The sequence below is a fragment of the Bos javanicus genome, chromosome 23 (genome assembly GCF_032452875.1).
Source record: "Bos javanicus breed banteng chromosome 23, ARS-OSU_banteng_1.0, whole genome shotgun sequence".
Classification (NCBI taxonomy): Eukaryota; Metazoa; Chordata; class Mammalia; order Artiodactyla; family Bovidae; genus Bos; species Bos javanicus.
Window position 1 is genome coordinate 21,326,044 of NC_083890.1, and position 24,555 is coordinate 21,350,598.

General features: G+C 38.0%; 1 non-coding gene across 1 annotated transcript; it reads right to left on the bottom strand.

Annotated features, from left to right (window-relative positions):
* Positions 1–655: 655 nt before the first annotated feature.
* TRNAR-ACG (transfer RNA arginine (anticodon ACG)) lies at positions 656–727 on the bottom strand. Its single transcript has one exon. It is a non-coding gene; the product is annotated as a tRNA-Arg (tRNA).
* Positions 728–24,555: the final 23,828 nt, after the last annotated feature.

The following is a 24,555-nucleotide window of genomic DNA, read 5'->3' on the forward strand; positions in this document are numbered from 1 at the left end:
CTATATAAAGGCAAAAGTGATCAAAGATGTGAAGTAAATTCAAAATTAAACCAAACATAAAGACAAAACCAAAAAAAGGAAACCACCTAGTGGAAATCAGAGGAAAATAGAAATCTAGCTTTTGGTATCTCTAAAATAATTTGAGGATCAAATGGGAGATTCTCTAATTAATTAATTTATTTAGTGGGAGAACCAAAATCTTAAATAACTTGTTTCTCTTAAAAATTTAATGCCAATACTTACTTAATCTGTAACTTTGCTAAAGTGTCTCATCTGTTGCTTAGGTTAAATATCTTAGGTTAAAATTCTATTTTGCATTAACAACATACATGTAGCTTAGGTTGGCATCAATTAAGTTCAAATAAAGTAGAAAATAGTTCCTACCTTTTTTTTTTTTTTTGCTTGTTTCACTCATCCATTTGACAATTATTTTTTAAAAGCCGATGTTATATCAGGCACTATTCTAGATGATGAGGATAAAACAGTGAATAAAACTGACAAAATACCTGCCTCTATGGAGCATAAGAAAGGGAAGTCGCTCAGTCGTGTCCGACTCTCTGCGACCCCATGGACTGTAGCCCACTAGGCTCCTCCGTCCATGGGATCTTCCAGGCAAGAGTACTGGAGTGGGTTGCCATTGCCTTCTCCAGGAGATTTCCCCACCCAGGCATTGAACCTGGGTCTCCTGCATCGTAGGCAGACGCTTTACCGTCTGAGCCACCAGGGAAGTCTGTGGAGCATACATACTAATAAAGAAGACAGATAATAAACACACTAATTAAATCGGTCTGTAAGAAGCTGGCAAGTACTATGGGGGCAAAAGTAGAATGGAGGAATGTGTGAGTGAGGGAAACAGTTGGTGATATAGTTGAACTTGCCTGGACAGAGAAGATTTAACTCTTGAAGGAGGGGAGTCATTGTCCATCTGGGGGAGAACGTTTCAGGCTAAGTGGCCATGCCACTGATGTGGAAGCATGCCTGTGTGTTCAAAGAATGGCAAGGAAAGCAAAGTAGTTAGAACAGAGAGAAGGAGGCTATAACAAACAGCATAGGTGCTCAAAGATGCCACTGGGAAGCTAGTTCCATTGGGACTCACCCATTTGGGAGTAAAAGGTGAGTTATGGCCAGTTTTTGAGAAGATAAGTAGCGTGGTTACACTGATAACCTAACAGTATCACATAGGTTGCTGTTTTGAGAATTGACTAGGGAAGTAAGGATGGAAAAGGGAAGAGCAATTAGAAAGCTTTGGCAATAATCTTCATAACAGGGGACTGTGTCTTGGATGAGGATGGTTGCAATAAGTTTTGCAAGAGGTGATCAGATTCTAGATATGTTTATGATGAGAGAGCAATATGATGGATTTTTGAACTATTATTTCTTGAAACATTGACATTCTATTTTTCATGAAAACACTTACATATTTGTTAAGGATGGTTGTATAGTTTATTTCAGTTTTTTTGTGTCAAATGGTGGTGTTATGGGTAATCTGTGAAGAGCTTGTTAGGTGTGCATTTGGAGGTATGTAGAGTGAAGTGAGTGACTTCACTTTCACTTTTCACTTTCATGCACTGGAGAAGGAAATGACAACGCAATCCAGTGTTCTTGCCTGGAGAATCCCAGGGACGGGGGAGCCTGGTGGGCTGCCGTCTCTGGGGTCACACAGAGTCGGACATGACTGAAGCGACTTAGCAGCAGCAGCAGCAGAGTGAAGTGGAGGGCTTGTTGAGAGAAACTGATGAGGCCTCCCTGCGATATGACTATGGGTGAGAAGCTATCAGTGTGTTTAATTCTATCTATTTTCTAATGGTTATGGGTAGTATGTTTTCAAAAGCTAGAAAGAAGAGAGTATGAGAGCAGTTAGTAGATAAAATGGATTATGGATTATGAGGTTGAAACCTCTATGCCTACTTGCAAATATTAATAGTATATCAGTTTCATAATTCTTAATTATGATTATAATATATTATATTATAATTCTTAAGTATGAGTTTATTTATAGTCATGCTCAGGATGACTATAAACACAGCTACTGAAAAAGATAAATTGAATTACACTTTGCAGGCACCAGTGCTAGGGAACTAATAAAGAACAATAATGCAAATGTCATAACCATACTCCTTTTCTAAAAGAAGCATCCCTTCCACTTTGTATATTAAGAAAACAAATTAATAAGAGAGTCTTAGCAAAACCTTCATTCACTCTTCTTCCAGATTATTATGAGAATGAGACTAGAGACGAGACTATGTTCTTGTGATCCCTCTGCACATAAGGGTTTTGTGGCAGCCTCCAAATCAGTTTTCCTTTTCCTCCAATTTAGGAGCAGAGAATTCTAGCATTTAAATGGATTATAGAATTTACCTGAACTGTGGGATGTTGTCTGCAGTGAGATTAGGAGGTATTCATTGTACATATTCAGTTTGGAATAATCGTTTCACACTACTACCTACCAGGGGAAAACTGGAGGCTGAGAGTGTAAGTGACGTGCACAAGGTTTCACAACTAGGATGGTGATGCTGTTTCCAAATTGGCCCCTGTAATAGGGAGCTGTGATGGTAGTGTTTACATGTCAACTGACTGGGCCATAGGAAACCCAGACACTTCGTCAGATATTCTGGGTGAGACTGTAATGCTGTTTCTGGACACAATTAACATTTTTAATTTGATTTTTTAATTGATGTATAGCTGATTTACAAAATTCTGTTAATTTCAGGCATAGAGCAAACTGATTAACATGTATATATATATGTATATATACATATTCAAGTTCTTTCCCCTTGCAGGTTATTACAAAATATTGAGTTCAGTTCCCCTTGCTAAACAGTAGGTCCTCGTTGGTAATCTATTCTGTATGCAGATAGTGTGTTTATGTTAATCCCCAATTCCTAATTTATTCTTCTCCCCATTTCCCTTTTGGTAACTATAAAGTTGTTTTATATGTCTGTTGTTCTATTTCTGTTTTGTATGTAAGTTCATTTGCATCATTTTTTAAAATTTAAATTTATTTATTTTAATTGGAGGCTAATTACTTTACAATATTGTATTGGTTTTACCATACATCAACATGAATCCGCCACGGGTGTACATGTGCTCCCCATCCTGAACCCCCTCCCACCTCCCTCCCTGTACCATCCTTCTGGGTCATCCCAGTGCACCAGCCCCAAGCATCCTGTATCCTGCATCGAACCTGGACTGGTGATTCGTTTCTTATATGATATTATACATGTTTCAATGCCATTCTCCCAAATCATCCCACCCTCGCCCTCTCCCACAGAGTCCAAAAGACTGTTCTATACATCTGTGTCTCATTTGTATCATTTTTGAGAGTACCACTTGAATTGGTAGACTGAGTAAAACAGCTTGCCCACCTTGATATGGGTGGGCTTTATCCAAACAGCTGAAGGCCTAAATAGAACAAAAGGCTGACCCTCCCATGAGCAGGAGGGAGCTCATCCTACTTGATTGCCTTGAGCCCAGATATTAGTTTTTTCCTGTCCTCTGGCTCACTCAGAAACACTGGCTCTTCCTGGGTGTTGAGCCTGCTGACATTCAGACTGGAACTACACCACCAGCTACCTTGGGTCTCCAACTTGCTGATGGCACATTTAGGGTTTGTCATCCTCCGTAATTCCATATAATTTTAGTATACAGACAGCAGTAGTTCTAGTCATCTATTTCTGTCTGTCTATTGCGAAGTATATACACATACCCACATAGCCATCTTACTGTTCCTGTTTCTTTAGAGAACACTTATTATCACAGAGACCTCTGCTCTTTGCACAGATAATGCAGATTTCACTGTTGACCAGAAAATTGAAAAAAAAAAAATCTCCCATATATGTGCATAGCAAGTGTTTCAAAGGGTAGAAAATACTGTGAATAAAACTAGAATTCTGATTTAACTGTGCATGTTGGAAAAGAAAACAGTTGGTTGTACCTTATTAAGAGTTTGGAAAGAGAAGCAACTCAATGCTGTGTTAAAAACAAAGACATTTGACTCAATAAGCTTAAAATTCAATTTCACTGTTTTGTAAACCTTTGCACATGTGATGTAACTCAGCAAAGGCCAAGTGGATGGCAAAAGAAGAAACAGAGGTGTGTAGCAGAGGAAGGACCATGAGGAAATTAAATGACTGACATCATTATTGAAACACAATCAAGACCAGTGTTGTACTGAGGTCTGCCCTTGTCATCTGACAGCCACCAGGAAATGGCTTCTCTAAGTCCATTGAGAGAAAACTTGAAAATATTAGCATCCATGGCTGCAGGGAAGAAATTGAATGACTCCAAACAGATTGGGTGAGTCATCCTGAGGCCTAATAGGGGAATGGAAGGATTTATCCTAGGTGAAATGAAATCTCACTCCTATTGATTTTTCAGGCAGACAATGACAGGGGGATTTTTGTTTGTTTGTTTTTACTGTCACTTTTCTTGTTTTTTGTATTAATATTTTACGTATGAAAGAAAGAAAGAAGCATACTTTATGCAAAAAGCTATAGGAACAAATGATGAACCATTAATTAAGTCAAAGTAAAATGGCTTCCTTTCTGGAAATGGATAGCTTCATTACACTGATAATTGGTAACACCATTTGGAATCTGAAGAAGATAAATCACATTAGAAGAAATATATTTTCAAAGTCAGTGATTTAAAGTGACAAGTTTGCAGCTGCAGCAACATATGGAGATCAGAATAATACAACTATCCAAGCACCAGTTTCCAAAGACGACAGAGATCAGAAAAATAATTTAAACTTTGAAACATTAGCATTAATTTTGTTCATATATTTTATCTACTGTTGACTTCTCAGGCAATATTAGCATCCCCATCTCCCTTGCTGGCAGTTTTATTTGCAAAACATCATGAGTTGTTTCATCATGAATGAAAGTTCTTCTGTTGAACGTTACACAGAGGGGCTTGAGTGTCCACAACACACTCAGTTGTGGGTACAGCCCAATAACAAGGAAGAGCACAGTCTTATCAGAGGGAAGAGGACTGTGTCTCTCAGCCATCCCAGCCTGTCTCCTGCCTTCTGCTCTTAGTGCTTTGGGCCTAGCTGACTTCATCTTGTAAATTTCCTATTGATGAACTTATAATTTAATCAATCTGCTTGACTCTCTACAAGAGTGTCCTGATCACCCTCCAGACTTCTCCCTCTCTCAGGCCACAAGATTCTCCTCTCTAGGGCTCCCATATTGTTACCACATTGACCTGCTGAATTCTATTTGGGGTATTTCTAATGGCTCTGGAATCTGGGGTTTGAAATGCTATGTTTAGGGCCATGGCTAGTACAGAGTGAGACCACAATAATTAGGGGGAGGTTGCATATAATGTTAATAATTGCATATAATCTTTCAGTCAGACTATATTTTGTTTTCAGAGATAGTCAAAGAAAGGAAAACAGGTGATGTGAGACAGTTTGGTAATGGAAGTCAGAAAGCAAAGAAGGTGGTCAGTCAAACTAGTTAGCTGGAGGCATGGATTTTAATTCTCAGGTAATAAGGACCCTTGGCACAAACTAGAAAAAGAGAGACAAAAAAAAAAAACAAAGGAGGCTGGCTGAGGAAACTCTGAAAATTAATAATTTTTAAGTTTTCAATTTCTGTTTTAACATATTTTTAGGAGATAAGAGTTCTCTAAAGATTAAGTGTTTTTCTCTACTTCAACTTTTAGTCATGTAGTCTCCATTTAAAGTAACGGTATATACTCTGCATTATGTAAGTCATCTGAAATAATCAGGAGACTACCTATGTACTATGCAGCTAAATACTTGACTATTTACAAGATAGATTTGAATTGTATATTTTATTCTATGAGAAAAAAACTCTTCCTGTCAACAAACATTCTGTATAGGTTATTGAACATGTATCATACTACCCACTGCAGATTGGTTATTTGCTAAAAATGGCTATTATTTAAGAATTAAATATGCAGCTGAATGAATAGGGAGCAAGGAAACACTGACATTAATTAAAGGTTAACTTGACTCCTGTCTAACAATGGATGAAAATAAACAAGAACAGACAAGGATATACATGTTTATGAAGTATCTACTCGGCAAAAGATAATGTGTTTCTAATCTGTTTCTACAGACTGTCACATAAAGTAGGCAATATTATCCACACCTTACAGAAAAAATCCAGGTAAGACCACAGAGTTTTAGTAGTAGAGCAAATATCTGACTGAAGTCAGCCCACAGTAATACCTTAGAAAGACATATAGAAGATGAGACAAGGGTCTGAGTTGGAGGTTATGTTACTAGGATCAGAGATCACTTCAAGGAAATGCGCATGTCAGTACTGGCCTGTGAATAGTTGTCTAAGAAGAACTCAATCCAGAACTCATATCTGAGTAGAGGGCACATGCTAGGTAGTGGGGCTTTTGAGGGTACAGGGATGTTATAAATCCTTCACAACCAGAAAAGCTGAAATTATATAAAGAGGGTGGAAATGCAACCAATAGATTACACAGCTGGTGGGGAAAAGTAATAACTGGGCCAAAAGACCATATAAATAGTAATATGTAAATAAAATTGATCTGAAGTCTGGTGAGTAGAATAATGCCCCCCTCCCCAAAATGCTCATGTCCTACTCCTTGGCACCAGTAGATATATTACCTTAAATGAAAAGAAAACTGTGTAGGTGTGATTAAATTAAAACCAATCAAGGTTAAATGGTCTTTAAAAATTTTTAAGTATAGTTGATTTACAATGTTTCAGGTGTACAGCAAAGTGATTCAGTCATACATACATATATGGCTTATGCCTCTACACTTCCTAAATTCCTAAATGTTAAAATAATGCTTGAGCATTTTTCTTAACTGCCAGAATATGACTTTGTAATCCACTTTATATTCCAAACTGTAATTTAATATTCATTTTCACAATTAGGGTTTTGAGGTTAATATTTTTTGGCAGCCTTTTCCAACACTGATGGCAGATTAGAATCACCTGGAGTTTTTGAAAATATAATGCTCATCCCCACCACTGACTAATTAAATCGGAATCATTATGGGTGAATCTAGACATCTAATCTTTTAAAAATTTCCCCATGTCACTTTAGTGTAAAGCCCAGGCTAAGAATCAGCACTCTATAGTCTTCTATTTTTCAGAGAAAGTGCTTTACATTGAAACCAAGTTATGTCTTGACTATGGCTTTTTGTATTTTATCCTGATTTTTCATAATCATGGTTAATTAGGTGAAGAAAAAAGACACTCAGTTCTCTTCTGTCATTTTAAAGAAAATAAATATTTTCTAAATTAATCTTAATACAGTCATTAAATAGCTTGATATTTAAATAGGTTATATAATGTAGGGAAAAAAATAATGCTTTATAAGCTCCTCTGTACTATTAGAATTCTTGATTATATTGGACAAATTCATCTGTGAGTTCATAAAGTTTCAACAGTGTCAAGGCTAAGGAGCGGTTTGGGGGAAGAACGCTTCTTCTTGAACATAATTTCCATCATCCATCCTACCCCAAGCCACTAAAATTTGATCTATAAGCTTAGTAACAACAGCATGTCTGCTATGAAAATATAATTTCAAAATAAGTCCTTATTCCAGCTTTCCAAACAGACTGCCTTCTCCAGGCTCCTTATAGAATCAGATTTTGATAATCTTAACTTACTCTACTTCTTCTGATTTAAAAAGAATGTTTTAGAGCTATTCTTTCCTATTCCTATAAATAGGAATGACGCTGTTTTTACAGAATTTGGGGATCCTTGTTTCAAATAGTTCTTTAAAAGTAATCTGCAAATGGCCTTTGATTGTCCTTTTCAACAGGGGAGACCTGATATTTCCTGCTTTGAATTAATAAGAGAAAAGGTCATATTTGCTGTTGTAAGCTTCCCCTCTCTTCTCTAGCTTCTTTCAGAACTTTATTATCCATAAAGATAAGGAAAAGTAACAAAGTTGATGACACAAATCTGCATAAAATCTCCATATTTATTTTCTGCCTGATGAACCTTGAATTTCAACTGTTTATTCCTTCAAACCAGATGTTTCCTTTAAATTTGTAGCTGTTTTATAGAGAACCTGATATTTTCCTCAACACATATTGCGTTAGTTTTATACAAAACAGAAACAGTTAAAAACCTAAATTCATTTATTTGAAAAAAGTGTACTGACTGTAAATTATTCTATGCTCCTGGGCTAGGCATTAGATGATATAAATATTTAAGAAATTATTTAGCATAAAATTTTGAATAAAACAAATAGAAGATTTCTTTGGGCAAGGGATCATATAGTAAATAAAAGATACAGGCATATGAAGCAGAGGAAATCACAGGAGAGTAACAGAGTGCTTGGAGTTGAGTTTTAACTTGATCCCTAAAACCAGAGAATTTTACAAGGCAATTTCTTCATGGCAAACCTAGTGGAAGTGAAAGTCAACTCCCAAGAAAAAACCGATTTTGATGGTCTCCTAAGATTTATGATTTTGTTTTATAATTCTGTGATTTTTCCTTGTGGAGGAAAAAAATCTGTTCCCTTTGGCATCCTCATAGAGGAGACCAGAGTCCATTCTGACCCTGCACTGCATCTTATGCATGTATGCAGTCACAAGATGCTTTGAGAATATTAAACACTTACCTCTGACAAAAGGTAAAAAAAAAAAAAAAAAATTATGCTTGCCACTTTAACCAAAGAAACACAAACCATAGCAGTATCTAGAGCTTTATGTTCCAGATGGTGATGAATCACTGGTGGAGTCCCTAGGGTCTAATTGCACAACTTTCCTACATACCTATAAAGCATCAACTATGCAGAACAAGTGCTTCTCTTAATTGTTTCTCCTAGGAATTTTAATATAAATAGAAGTATATTATAAAACAAGCATTGTTTGAATCTGAAAACTCTAGTTATAGCTAATAAAGATATATATTGGCTGTCTATATACAGATATATATTTGGAATACTGTGACAGGACTGTTTGGTAGCAATGAAAATTTTTTAGATTTCTATATTGCAATATTGAAAAAAATTATCATCAATTGTGGTGCTTACATAGGTTATATATAATCTAGGACAAATTTTAATGTTTTATAACCTCTGCAAATATAACATTTTTGATTGCATACAATATTGGAAAATTTAATTCATACTTATATCAAAACCTGTTATGATAGTTACTTATGTATCTCTCAGAGTTTCCCTGCCAAGGTAACATTATGAAACTTTTTAACTTTGTAGACCGTGGTAAGGAAAAGCACAAAAACTGAAATGAAAGGAACAATAAAATGTATATACCATCCAAATGACACTGATTTCTTACTCATCTCTCCTATTACAATGAAGGAAGTACTTCTAGGCTTCCTTGGGGACTCAGTGGTAAAGAATCTGCCTGCCAATGCAGGAGATGCAGGTTCCATCCCTGGGTCAGTAAGGTCCCCTGGAGAAGGAAATGGCAACCCACTCCAGTACTCTTCCCTGGGATAATCCTATGGACAGAGAAGCCTGGAGGGCTACAGTTCATGGTGTTGCAGAATCAGACATGATTTAGTGACTAAATAACAACAGCCACAAAATTCCTCTCCCACTTAAGATCAGTAGGTGATTGACTTCTCAGTTATTTATCAAATGCACAGGGATAGAAGTCTTCTCAGGATGACAGGGGTTGTGAAAGTTTTCGTTAAGCAGCTCCCTGAACTTTCTTAAGTTTCAAACACACTTGCACATCACCTGCTTCTCACAGGACTCTAAAGGCTCTGAAGACAAGCACAGAGCCCTGCGTGATTTCATCTGTGGGGCACACGAGCAAGGCCAGAAGTGCAGAGACAGCACAGAGCCTCAGCTGTCTTCCCTGAAATTTGCCAAAGCCACCATCTGTAACCCTGAAGCAGCTGCTGAACTAGCCTTATCCACACGGAAGTCCCCTTGCCACCAATAAGGGATCTCAGTGAAAAGATGAGACTTCGTGGCTATGGGTCAAATGAAATATTTCTGGTTTGACTCTATATTACAGACTTGCTTCTCGGCACTTATTTTTTTATTTCACTCTCATTGCTGTCTCTCTGTCCTCCAAACAGTTCACAGGATGGAGTTGAAACTGTCATTCTGGAATCAAGGACAGAAGTGAAGGCAGTTGTCATGTGAATTCTGAAGCTTCAGTGTCCAGAGATAAGTCTCTTGGGCCGGGAAAGGACATTTAGAGAAAGAGGGGATTAAGACTTCAGGAAGTATATGGGAAAGAGAAGCAGTGTCTTGTTCTGCAACCTACTCACATAACCTTTCCCATGAATAAGGCCTGTTAAACTGATTGGATCTCGAAAAGGCCTCATTCACTGCTTTTTTATTTTTTTCTTATGACTTCTGTACAGAACAAACACCACAGAGAAACCAACAAAATGCTGGGTTGGTTATTACCTTTAAAGGTCATTCTAAGAAGGGTGCCATATTTTTCAGGTCTAAAGTGACATAGTCACCTTAAGGCTCCAAGGAAATGTCAGGCACAAACAATCAGGACCAGAGAAGATGAGCACTCTCTAGTATCTTTGCAGCTTTTCTCTTAACTCCATGATAGAAAGTGTATCCAAAATAAATGATCAGGGACTAGCAAAGAAAAACTAATTTTCTACTTTTGGTGCAAGAATTTGGTAGTAGTGGTTATGACACAGGGGAGGCAATAGGGTTTAGTTGAAATCATTGTAACCATTAAGAGCTTAATGCCGAGTAGATAATATTACATTTTTAGGCAAGTGAGCTTTCATTTTTAAGATTTATAGATTTTTTTAAAATATAGGAGACCTTTAAAATTGGTCTTTATGTCAGTATAATTATCTATTTATTTACTTTCTCCTGCTACAGCCATCTGTGGACAATATTGGGGAATGAATGGGAATGAGTATTTTTTCTCCTCTGTTTGGTTGTTTTACTTTCCCTGGGACAAGCTTCTTATGCCATGGAATTTCTTGCCAAACCCCCACCAAAATTTATCCTTCTACCCATTCCTACTAAATGGGAATTATAATTGTTAACAGTTCTCAAAGCTTTGGCTTTCCAGTAAGACTTATAGTCTGCTATTATTATTCATGCAGTGCATTAAACATGCTTGCCCTTCTGAGCACTCCTAAACTTATTTTTATAGATGCTGCTGGTCTTCTGTAGTATCTCATTAATGGACACTGCAAATAATCCAAGACACATTTCAGTTTTTATTTCTGATGGAAAGTGGGACTGTGTCTTGTAAAGCTATCCTTCTGTGGTTTAAAAAATGGGAAATGGAATTTTATGGAAAAAAAATCAAAGGGAAAAGAGAGTTTATGTAAATGGTAATGATTTTGCACTTAAGACAAAATGGGATAAAAATCTATAAATTTCCTTTTCCTTATGATAAAAGGTTAATGGTTCTCATTTGACAGATGTCAACCTATGAGATAGAGTATGTGATTCATGTGGGAAATTATTAATTGAGGTCTCATAATGTAGGGCCCCTTTACTATTGTAATGTTAGCACCTCATTTCTTGAGTTCTTACTGTATGGCAGGTACTGCACTAATACCAAGATTACCATAAAAATTTTAAGATGAAGGTGCTATTAATGTTTTTACAGAAGAGGAACCTTAAAATATTGTAGAACTAGCAAGTGGCAGAGCCAGGGTTCAAATCCAGGTCTGTCAGTCGCAGAACTTGTTTTCTGATCCAATTTGTTGTCCTGGATTGAAATTCTAGAAAATGTATAAGAGACAATATTTTTATTGAAGAATGTTGTATTAATTTCTGCTGTCCAGAAAAGTGATTCAGTGATTATACTGAATAAAGTAATAAAAATATAAGGGAATTTCCATGTATCTGATTGCTTCTATTTTCTTGATGAAGTAGGAGGCAAGAGTTTGGTGGGGACATGACTAGAAGAGTTTGGTAGAAAATTAAATGTGAAATAACCACTTTCGGAATTGAGAAGCATGAATAAATATGTGTGTGCCAGGGTATGTATGTAAATATATACGTTTTAACAATTTTAGTTGCTTGAGTGTCAGTGCAGAGTAGGTAACTAGTATGTTTAAGGAGATCAGGTATTTTCCAGATGAGTAAAATGGAGAGAGAAGAGAATGATGGACTTAAAGACATTTTGAAGGGAGGATTATCAAAATGGGATCCAAACTATTCAAGGGGAAAAGTGAGGTCACAAGAAGGGAGAACCAATAAACTTGAGATCTTTGAAGATAAAGAAGTGCTGAAATTGGAGTATTTGTCTGAATGAGCCAAAAGAATATAAGTGATTTTCCAAACATTTGATCCTGGAGATTGAGATTGCAAAAGAGCTTTTGATAGTGACAAGGCCCAAGATGTGGTAACAGCAGCAAATGGCTAAGCTGGGATGAAAGAAAAATCCTTAGATGGTGAGGAGATCAAGGGATTCAAAGGCCAAGCTGTTGGGTATTTTGAAAGAAATTTCCAGTAAGATACAGAAACATAATCTAAATTTGTTTCATCTATTGGGTGGGATTTTGTGCTTCTTGGTAAGAGGATGGAGAATAATTTCTTAAGTTTTTCAGGCAGTTAGAGGTTAGCATGAGGACCCTAGAGACCAGGCAGTAAGAAATAGAACAGTATCATGAATTAGGGTGGTGATATGAGAGGCATCGATCACTGACAGCTTAGTTTTTTTGTTTGTTTTTGCATTAAGACAGCACCTCCAGAAGTGTCTTGTTACATAAATGCCCACCCACACTGAAGGGAAAAAAAGAGCAAAGCAAACATTGATTTTTTTGCTTCCCTACTAATTAGTTTCCACCAGAGTTTTTCTGGTGGCGTATACAAAGAGCCACGAAAAAGTCTAAATCTTGAAAATTCACCCAGAGCACTATACTAAAAAAACAGTGATTTTTGTTGTTGTTTAGGACTCGATAGTGCACACTGATGCAAGGTGATTGAGGAATTTGGGAACTTAATCTGTAACTGGAGTTCTTGGCTAGTTTCCATATGAGAAGAAACTTCACCAACATCTCACTATACATTTTCCTCAGAGATCAATAAAATAATAAACTACAAAAATACAGCCATTAAAGTGCTGGGTTTGCCATGAAAGTATAGCGTGTTGACAGGCTGGACTTCAAGTCCCTTGGCTCCAATCAGGCATAGCCAAGGTACCGGAGTTGCAACCGATGACAAGGTGATACGTTTTTTTTTTCAGTTGTTGCCCTTGCTGCTGTTTTTTTTCCCTCTGAGCTAAGGACTGTCCTGGGTCATTTCATTCTTGTTGCTTCAGGTTTCTTTCTATATTGCTTGCAGAAATCCAGCTCCTCCTTTTCTTTAAAGGAAAAACTTTTGTGAGGGGGTAGATGACAATTAAGAGAAAAAACATTGGTCTTGTGTCCCTGAGGTGCTGCTATTAAACATGACAGGGTAGTCTCTACCTCTATTTCCAGTCCAGCTGTTAGTGATCCTAGAGGTTTAGTTTCTCTCAGCTCCTTTCTAACAATCGATATGATTATTTAAAAATGCCTTTGCAAATACAATGAATTCCAAAATATTGTGAGCCCGTGAAATATCTTGAGTAACAGAATCTTAATTATACCAGTGTTACAGATGGCCCCGGTTTTCCTGAAGTCACTTTCATGTATCATAACCATTCTGTATTGTCCTGTATCAAATGTAACTAATGTAAAATGCTCTAAAATAGAACAATTTGGCAAGATAATAAAAAATGTGTAATGAATATGAAAAGTTTTGCTCTATCCAGATGGCTGCATCCATGCTTATTGTTTTTTGTTTCCCAAATTCTGTCTCCTCTGCTGAATTTACCAGAGGTTTTCTGTCTGAGATGAAGCCAGCGTGGAAAAGAGTAGACTCAGGAATCAAAAATGAAAAACAAAACCTTGTTATTTGATGAAGTCACACCTTAAACATGTCATCTGGATTGTAAGGAACAGAGGAAATAAGCAAGAGGCAGAACTGAGTTCCTTAAGTCACAGCATAAGAAAGAAAAACATGTTAACTCTCGTGAAAGCAGGGGTTTCAGAGCCCTAACTTAAAAAATTAACACTGGTGGTGAGCCTCGCTCATCTTCCTTTATTTTAAAGCACAATGGATGAATGAGGATTTGATGATGTTGTCCTTTGTGTGCTTTTATTAACTAATTAGAAAGAATACTTTTTTAATTAGGGAAAATAATGTTTATCACATTATTCTTGGTGAAATAAAATGTTTTCTTTATAACCTTTCAGTGTCTGAAAAATCATAGACATAAACAAAACTAATCTTACAGAGCAAAAGGTAAATCATCTCTGTCCAGCATTCCCAGATGGTTTAGTAGATACTTGTGAAAAGAAGAGAAGCAAAAAGCAAAGGAGAAAAGGAAAGATATAAACATCTGAATGCAGAGTTCCAAAGAATAGCAAGAAGAGATAAGAAAGCCTTCTTCAGCGATCAATGCAAAGAAATAGAGGAAAACAACAGAATGGGAAAAACTAGGGATCTCTTCAAGAAAATCAGAGATACCAAAGGAACATTTCATGCAAAGATGAGCTCGATAAAGGACAGGAATGGTATGGACCTAACAGAAGCAGAAGATATTAAGAAGAGATGGCAAGAATACACAGAAGAACTATACAAAAAAGATCTTCACGACCCAGATAGTCATGATGGTGTGATCACTCACCTAGAGCCAGACATCCTGGAATATGAAGTCAAGTGGGCCTTAGAAAGCATCACTACGAACAAAGCTAGTGGAGGTGATGGAATTGCAGTTGAGCATTCCAAATCCTGAAAGATGATGCTGTGAAAGTGCTGCACTCAATATGCCAGCAAATTTGGAAAACTCAGCAGTGGCCATAGGACTAGAAAAGGTCAGTTTTCATTCCAATCCCAAAGAAAGGCAATGCCAAAGAATGCTCAAACTACTGCACAATTGTACTCATCTCACATGCTAGTAAAGTAATGCTCAAAATTCTCCAAGCAAAGCTTCAGCAATATGTGAACCATGAAGTTCCAGATATTCAAGCTGGTTTTAGAAAAGGAAGAGGAACCAGAGATCAAATTGCCAACATCTGCTGGATCCTGGAAAAAGCAAGAGAGTTCCAGAAAAACATCTATTTCTGCTTTCTTGACTATGCCAAAGCCTTTGACTGTGTGGATCACAATAAACTGTGGAAAATTCTTCAAGAGATGGGAATACCAGACCACCTGACCTGCCTCAAGAAATCTGTATGCAGGTCTGGAAGCAACAGTTAGAACTGGACATGGAACAACAGACTGGTTCCAAATAGGAAAAGGAGTACGTTAAGGCTGTATATTGTCACCCTGTTTATTTAACTTATATGCAGAGTACATCATGAGAAATGCTGGACTGGAAGAAACACAAGCTGGAATCAAGATTGCCGGGAGAAATATCAATAAACTCTGATATGCAGATGACACCACCCTTATGGCAGAAAGTGAAGAAGAACTCAAAAGCCTCTTGATGAAAGTGAAAGTGGAGAGTGAAAAAGTTGGCTTAAAGCTCAACATTCAGAAGACGAAGATCATGGCATCTGATCCCACTACTTCATGGGAAATAGAATGGGAAACAGTGGAAACAGTGTCAGACTTTATTATTCTGGGCTCCAGAATCACTACAGATGGTAACTGCAGCCATGAAATTAAAAGACGCTTACTCCTTGGAAGGAAAGTTACGACCAACCTAGATAGCATTTTGAAAAGCAGAGACATTACTTTGCCAACAAAGGTTCGTCTAGTCAAGGCTATGGTTTTTCCTGTGGTCATGTATGGATGTGAGAGTTGGACTGTGAAGAAGGCTCAGCGCCGAAGAATTGATGCTTTTGAACTGTGGTATTGGAGAAGACTCTTGAGAGTCCCTTGGACTGCAAAGAGATCCAACCAGTCCCTTCTGAAGGAGATCAGCCCTGGGATTTCTTTGGAAGGAATGATGCTAAAGCTGAAACTCCAGTACTTTGGCCACCTCATGCAAAGAGTCGACTCATTGGAGAAGACTCTGATGCTGGGAGGGATTAGGGGCATGAGGAGAAGGGGACGACAGAGGATGAGATGGCTTGATGGCATCACTGACTCAATGGAGATGAGTCTGAGTGAACTCCGGGAGTTGGTGATGGACAGGGAGGCTTGGTGTGCTGTGATTCATGGGGTCGCAAAGAGTCAGACACGACTGAGCGACTGATCTGATCTGATCTGATCTGATCTGTGTACAGTTTCACCTTACAGACTGGACCTCGATCTAGACTTGCAGAACCTAAAATATTCATAAGTAGAGATGCTGCCCTAATAAAGTAGTAGCATCCAAAGCAAGAATTTGTTGTTTTTTGGTCACTAAGTCACATCCAACTCTTTTGTGACCCTATGGACTGTAGCCCACCAGGCTCCTTTGTTCATGGGATTTCCCAAGCGAGAATACTGGAGTGGGTGACCATTTCCTTCTCCAAAAGCAAAAATAAGTTTGCAAAATAGGCACTTTACTTAATGTGTCTTTTTTGTCAAAACAATGGATGAGAAAGCTGCCAATTCAAAATCATGGATAGGAAACACAAGATCATTCAGTTCAGTTCAGTCGCTCAGTCGTGTCCGACTCTTTGCGACCCCATGAATCGCAGCACGCCAGGCCTCCCAGTCCATCACCAACTCCCGGAGTTCACTGAGACTCACGTCCATCAAGTCAGTGGTGCCATCCAGCCATCTCATCCTCTGTCGTCCCCTTCTCCTCCTGCCCCCAATCCCTCCCAGCATCAGAATCTTTTCCTATGAGTCAACTCTTCGCATGAGGTGGCCAAAGTACTGGAGTTTCAGCTTTAGCATCATTCCTTCCAAAGCAATCCCAGGGCTGATCTCCTTCAGAATGGATTGGTTGGATCTCCTTGTAGTCCAAGGGACTCTCAAGAGTCTTCTCCAACACCACAGTTCAAAAGCATCAATTCTTCGGTGCTCAGCCTTCTTCACAGTCCAACTCTCACATTCATACATGACTACTGGAAAAACCATAGCCTTGACTAGACAGACCTTTGTTGGCAAAGTAATGTCTCTGCTTTTGAATATGCTATCTAGGTTGGTCATAACTTTCCTTCCAAGGAGTAAGCGTCTTTTAATGTCATGGCTGCAGTCACCATCTGTAGTGATTTTGGAGCCCCCAAAAATAAAGTCTGACACTGTTTCCACTGTTTCCCCATCTATTTCCCATGAATTCATGGGACCAGATGCCATGATCTTCGTCTTCTGAAAGTTGAGCTTTAAGCCAACTTTTCACTCTCCTCTTTCACTTTCATCAGGAGGCTTTTGAGTTCCTCTTCACTTTCTGCCATAAGGGTGGTGTCATCTGCATATCAGAGTTTATTGATATTTCTCTTGGCAATCTTGATTCCAGCTTGTGCTTCTTCCAGTCCAGCATTTCTCATGATGTACTCTGCATATAAGTTAAATAAGCAGGGTGACAATACACAGCCATGACATACTCCTTTTCCTATTTGGAATCAGTCTGTTGTTCCATGTCCAGTTCTAACTGTTGCTTCCAGACCTGCATACAGATTTTTCGAGGCAGGTCAGGTGGTCTGGTATTCCCATCTCTTGAAGAATTTTCCACAGTTTATTGTGATCCACACAGTTACCCTTGGTAAAAGTAAAGAATGAATTTGCTCAATACTCGCTAACTATGTCTGTTCAGCCCCTCATTATATAAACAAACTTTTGAGATTAGGGGCAATATTTGAGATTTCAATCCAAATTATGCTGTCCCAAGTCTCTTATCTTTATTAAAAATTTTGTTTAAAAGGTTAACATACATTTTTAAAGAAATTGACTTTATTACATAACTATGCTGACAATATTTTTTATACTTGCAGTTGAAATGTAGTATACATAAAGAGACATGCACGTATCGTAAATGTATGTCTTGCCAAATTTTCACAACTGAACACATCCCTGAAATCGACTCTCAGATTAAGAAACAGATTATTGCCAAAGCCCCAGAATCTCCCTTCTTATATACTATTCTACTATCCCTGACTTCTAAAATATAGATTAGTTTTAACTCATTCTAGACTTTATCTGGGCTTCCCTGGTGGCTTGGATGGTAAAGAATCTGCCTGCAATGTGGGAGACCTGGGTTCAATCCCTGGGTTGGGAAGATACCCTGGAGGAGGGCACAGCAGCCCACTCTAAAATTCTTGCTTGGAGAATTCCCATGGACAGAGGAGCCTGCCAGGCTACAGTGCGTGGGGTCGCAAAAAGTCATTAATGACTGAGCAACTAAGCACAGCGCAGACTTTATCTACTTAGTCATATTGTGTTGTATTGTACACTCTGTTTTGTGTTTGGCTTCTTTGGCTCAGCATTGTCTGTGAGGTTCATTCACAGAGTTGGACATTTGTTCTAATTCCATTAGGGCTATTACAAATAGTGCCACTATAAACATTAGAGCATGTGTCCTTTGGTTAGTGTATATATGAATTTCTGTTGGGTATTACCTAAGGAGAGTAATTGTGGATCATATGATTACTTGAGTAAATAATAACAAAGTGGTTGTACCAATTGATAGTCTTACCAGTAGTATATCAGAGTTCTAGATGCTGCACATTCTCAGCAACACTTGGTATTTTCCATTATTTAAATGTAAGCTATTCTGATATGTATATGGTAGTACCCCGTGGTTTTAATTTGCATTTCCCTGATGAGTACATTTTTATTTGTTTATTGTTCTTTGGTCATCACCTTTTGTGAAGTGTCAGTTCAAAGTCTTTTATAGAGTGACAATATTTTTATAATACTAAATGCAGGAGAGACTATAATATTTGAAATTAAGGTTTTACTTTCAAATGGAAGTTCAAAGATTGTTTCAGTTCACACATGTCTCCATCTACCTCAAAGGGTTTAGCATCTGATACAGGAAAAGTCTTTTGTTTCTCAGTGCTGAAAGTAGAAATTTGCATGTGCCGGAGGGAAAAGACTGAAATTTTGCTTCAAGGAAAAGAGTGATTCTTCTGAAATTTCTTTTAATATTTATTCCTCTGAAGTCCCCTCTTTTCCCCTAAATTAATTTGTGTGAGAGAGAATTACAAAACTACCTCCTTTCTTTCTCTTCAATATAATGATGTGATGAAGTACCTATATTTTAAAATAGCCATCTTGTTAAAGTCAAAGATGCAAAATGGATAATCAATTATTTTGATAATTTCTAACTTCATCTGAAATTGTTTGTGTGTAGTTGTTATATTTAGCTCTTACCACTGGTCTTGGGGCAGTGCCTGACTTACCGCATGTATCATCTAATTTAATATTCCCAATAAATGTTACAAGTGGGGCTTGTATTACCCTCACTTTGGAGATAAAAGTAATGAAGGCTTAAGGAAATGGCAACGCACTCCAGTATTCTTGCCTGAAAAATCCCATGGATAGAGGAGCCTGGCAGGCTACAGTCCGTGGGGTCTAAAGACTCAGACACGACTGAGCTACTAAACCACCACCAAGGAGGTTATAAACTTCTGCAAAATCACAGACATGATTAGAGGAGGAAGCAGAATTCCAAGATAGCTTTAAGGTAACAAAATCAATACCTGCTAATTACTCCTTGCTGTCCTTTGTGATTTGCATGGGGTGTAGCTTCTCAGATCAAATCAAACAGTGAAAATACATGCGCCTTAATTGGGTCTCACTAAGTCAACTTGGATCTCATTTTGCTAAATCTAATGGACTTTTTTTTTGTTTTTTTGCTCTCATCTTTCTTTACATCACAGCAGCACTCACTGTTATTCCATCTCCTTGAAATACTGTCTTTCTTCGACGTCTCTACATTTTCTTGCTTTTATTAGTGAAACTTAATGTCCCTTTTGTAGGCTTATCTTCCTTCTCAAACTTCCCTAGACCAGATCCCCTCATGATGGGCTCTCATATCCAAAGAGACTTCTACTTTGGGTTATTGCATGTATTTGGTTAGAGATGCCATTTTCAGTTCAGTTCAGTCGCTCAGTCGTGTCCGACTCTTTGCAACCCCATGAATCGCAGCACGCCAGGCCTCCCTGTCCATCACCAACTCCCGGAGTTCACTCAAATTCACGTCCATCGAATTGGTGATACCATCCAGCCATCTCATCCTCTGTCATCCCCTTCTCCTCCTGCCCCCAATCCCTCCCAGCATCAGTCTTTTCCAATGAGTCAACTCTTCGCATGAGGTGGCCAAAGTACTGGAGTTTCAGCTTTAGCATCATTCCTTCCAAAGAACATCCAGGACTGATCTCCTTTAGGATGGACTGGTTGGATCCCCTTGCAGTCCAAGGGACTCTCAAGAGTCTTCTCCAACATCACAGTTCAAAAGCATCAATTCTTCGGCACTCAGCCTTCTTCACAGTCCAACTCTCACATCCATACATGACCACAGGAAAAACCATAGCCTTGACTAGACAGACCTTTGTTGGCAAAGTAATGTCTCTGCTTTTGAATATGCTATCTAGGTTGGTCAGAACTTTCCTTCCAAGGAGTAAGCGTCTTTTAATTTCATGGCTGTAATCACCATCTGCAGTGATTTTGGAGCCCAGAAAAATAAAGTCTGACACTGTTTCCACTGTTTCCCCATCTATTTCCCATGAATTCATGGGACCAGATGCCATGATCTTCGTTTTCTGAATGTTGAGCTTTAAGCCAAGTTTTCCACTCTCCTCTTTCACTTTCATTTGACCTACTCCAACACTTTTTATACCCTCTTAGCATATCTTTGGGAAACTGCTCTAGGGGAGCTGCCTTTGGCTTTTGTGCCTCTTCATTTTTCTCTGAGGTTCTTTTCAACTTTGATGGTTACCTAACTCCTTGTTAGGGCCCAAAACTCTCATTTTTTAAATGACTCACCCTGGGGGTTGGAAAGCACTAGTGGTACTTTTGGCCCCAGAATTTAATACAGTTCAGCCGAAGTCTAATTTTTTTTCCCACATTGATTTGATTTATGATCATTTGTTTCACTCTTGTCAAACAAGAACTCATTTGTCTAAAGTAAAATGATGTTCTGTGCCAGAAGGCAGAAGGTACTCTTGGCAAATGTGTGCTTGCATCAGCACAAAGTTATGTTTCTTTTATATTCCGTGTATAGTTTTAATATGGGTTCTTATTTAACTTGCACAATAAACAAAGAAGCTGGAGAAATGCATCAACATGAGCTAGACTGGACATGAATTAATTATTAAGAGATCGTGAATAAGGAAATAGCAGAAATAGTTGCATATGCTGAACTTCATGTTGAGTCTCTAGTTGTAATGACTATGTTTTTGTTAAGGTACCTCGTTAGAGGTTAAATTGTTTGCTTTTGTCCTCTTCTTAACACAGACAATACCTGAGTACCCAAAAATCGTCTTTGGTTCACCGAGGGCAGCCTCTGTTAGAAAGTGAGAGAGAGAGAGAGCAACTGGACCTGTGGTAGCCATATTGAGATGTGTAGGATGAGCTTTTTTCCTAGGAAAAGGGGATAACATACATTAGGATGGTTTGCGTTCTGAGGAGTTTATTGAAAATTATTCCCAACTTCTAAAGTATTCCCAGGGAAATGGAAAAGAGGATGGTTGTTTTTATCTCGGCAAGAGTGAGTATCAGAACCAAATCTGGCATGCCATCCTGGGGCTAATGTATAATCCCTGGAAGTGACTCTGCATACAAATTAAGCATGGGTGGATGAGGGTATATTTTCTGTGGGCACTAACATTTTCTACTCCACTGTGCCTGCTTTAGACTAAATGTTCCCTCCCAACCCCCAATTCACACACTGAAATGTAATTCCCAGTGTGATGGTATTTGTAAGTGGGACCTTCAGGAGATGACTAGGTCAAGAGGGTGAAGCCCTCATGAATGGGATTATTGCCCCAGAGAGTTCTGCCCTCTTCTGCCACGTGAGGACATAGTGAGAACTTAGCCATTGATGAACGTGGAAATAGGTCCTGACCTGTTAATCTACCAGCACCTTGATCTTAGACTTCCAGCCTCCAGAATCTGAGAAATTTCTGTTGTTGATAAGCCACCTAGCTTTTAGCATCCTATTATAGCAGGCTGAATGGAGTGAAATATAACCCTTCCCCACCTTCTCTTCCTTGTGTCTTAAATGCTTTGCTCAACATATAAGTCAACTTCTACCAGCTTTTGTGCACTGGACCTGATTTCATAAGTCCAGTCTCTACTCCATGCCAGTATTTTCCCATGATTATCATTAGGACGACTATATATGTTTTTCTAGGTCAGTCATGATTTATGCCTGTGGTCCCTCTATATCCTGCCCAGTGTAGCAACTGTCCCATATATTTGGTGTTTTTAGATTCCACAAAAGTAAAATTATGCAAATTTTTTTCTTTCTTATGTCTAACTTATTTTATTCAATGTCCTCCAGGAACATCCATATCGTTACCTATCTAAAGTAAATCTATGAAGATGTCAATGTTTTCAATTTTGTTATTTATGCTATATCTCACACCAACATGCCTACAAGTACTTATTTCTCCATCTTTTTTCAGTTTGTCTTAGAATCCATCTGCAATGCAGGAGACCCTGGTTCAATTCCTGGGTCGGGAAAATCCGCTGGAGAAGGGATAGGCTACCCACTCCAGTATTCTGGCCTAGAGAATTCCACGGACTGTATAGTCCATGGGGTCACACGAGTTGGACACGACTGAGTGACTTTCACTTTCACTATTTCCTTTCATTTCTTTCAAAGATGTCATTATTATATATTTTGATTGTACACATGCTGAAAGACAAATAATGGGGAAATTTTCCATGGGAACAAAGGCAAAGATTACCAAAAGCTGATAAAAAATTTTCTTATGCTAATTGGCTCTAAAAAAAAAAAAAACAAGTACTAATTATGACAAGTAGCTAAACATAGTTTTAGGAGAAGCATTGAAAGACTGTGAATAACATTGTGACAACAAAGGAAGAAATGAAAAACACTGTTTTTTTATTAGTGGTCTTTATTTATAATGGCTTATTCTTGTAGCAAATATCATTAGAAATTGCTTTCCACAAAACCATTTTCTTAGATGATTATATAATTCACGGCAATAATGTTTGATGGGCTAGCAAGGAAGAATTATTCTGAAAAAGATTAGGACAGGAAGTGCTGTTTCTAGCCTTACTCTTTGGAATAGCCATCTCTTCTAATGAAGAAATAGCCTAGTGTTAATTCTTTGTCAAGTAATTCACACTGAATTATACAAAAAAGTTATAATCTAAAAAAAGTAGCTTCTATTTCAATCTTTTGTACCTCATTAGTCTCTGGCTAACCTACATAACCAAGAAATAGAAAAAATTACTATTTTTTAATCTTCTAAGCTTGCTTTCTTATATATATGTCAGGTAAAAAATGATCGTAGAGAGGTCAACAATATATTCTTTTGAAAATTTCAAATATTTTACTGTATATAGGACTTCCCTGGTGGCTCAGATGGTAAAGCGTGTGCCTACAATGCGGGAGACCCAGGTTCAATCCCTGGGTCAGGAAGATCTCCTGGAGAAGGAAATGGCAATCCACTCTATCCAGTATTCTTGCTTGGAAAATCCCATGGACAGAGGAGCCTGGTAGGCTACAGTCCATGGGGTCACAAAGAGCCAGACAAGACTGAGTGACTTCACTTTCACTTTATTTTCATTAATATTATTTCATATAGTATACACACACATATATATGTGTATATATATATATATATGTACAATTTGCATACTTCCACAGAATTGGTATATATTATCAAGGACTTGGTCTTTATAAATCAAAAATCTTCCAAAGGGAAAAAGATCATGATTATTTAGATGCAAGAAAGTGATCTTTCTGTTTAATTCATGACTGTCTAATCTATGTTGAGCTTGGCTTCAGAGTTAGAGTCTAGGTTCCTATAAGGTAGAAACCTTGTCGCATCTTTCTAAACCCAGCACCAGTGCTGAAAACATAATAGAAACTAAAAACTTTTGCTTGATCTGAATCAATGTTCTTTATATTCAAGAAAGATGAGGTGATCCTGTACTCTCTCTTCTTTAAGACTACACTTTTACTTAGGGTAGGAGGCTGTATGTTGTAATCTTGGCATCTCTACTTTACTGTGTCCTGAGACTTTTTTAATTTTTAATTATTTTTTGTATGAAGACAGATGGCCCACTTCCTATCCTTAGATCTTATTATTACACCATGATGATCTCCAGCGTGGTATTTGAAATCAGGATTTATAGGAAGGTGATCAGTGATCACTATGACAAACATGTATATATGTATACATAAAGATAGCATATTCAAAAGCAGAGACATTACTTTGCCAACAAAGGTTCGTCTAGTCAAGGCTATGGTTTTTCCTGTGGTCATGTATGGATGTGAGAGTTGGACTGTGAAGAAGGCTGAGCGCCCAAGAATTGATGCTTTTGAACTGTGGTGTTGGAGAAGACTCTTGAGAGTCCCTTGGACTGCAAGGAGATCCAACCAGTCCATTCTGAAGGAGATCAGCCCTGGGATTTCTTTGGAAGGAATGATGCTAAAGCTGAAACTCCAGTACTTTGGCCACCTCATGCGAAGAGTTGACTCATTGGAGAAGACTCTGATGCTGGGAGGGATTAGGGGCATGAGGAGAAGGGGACAACAGAGGATGAGATGGCTGGATGGCATCAC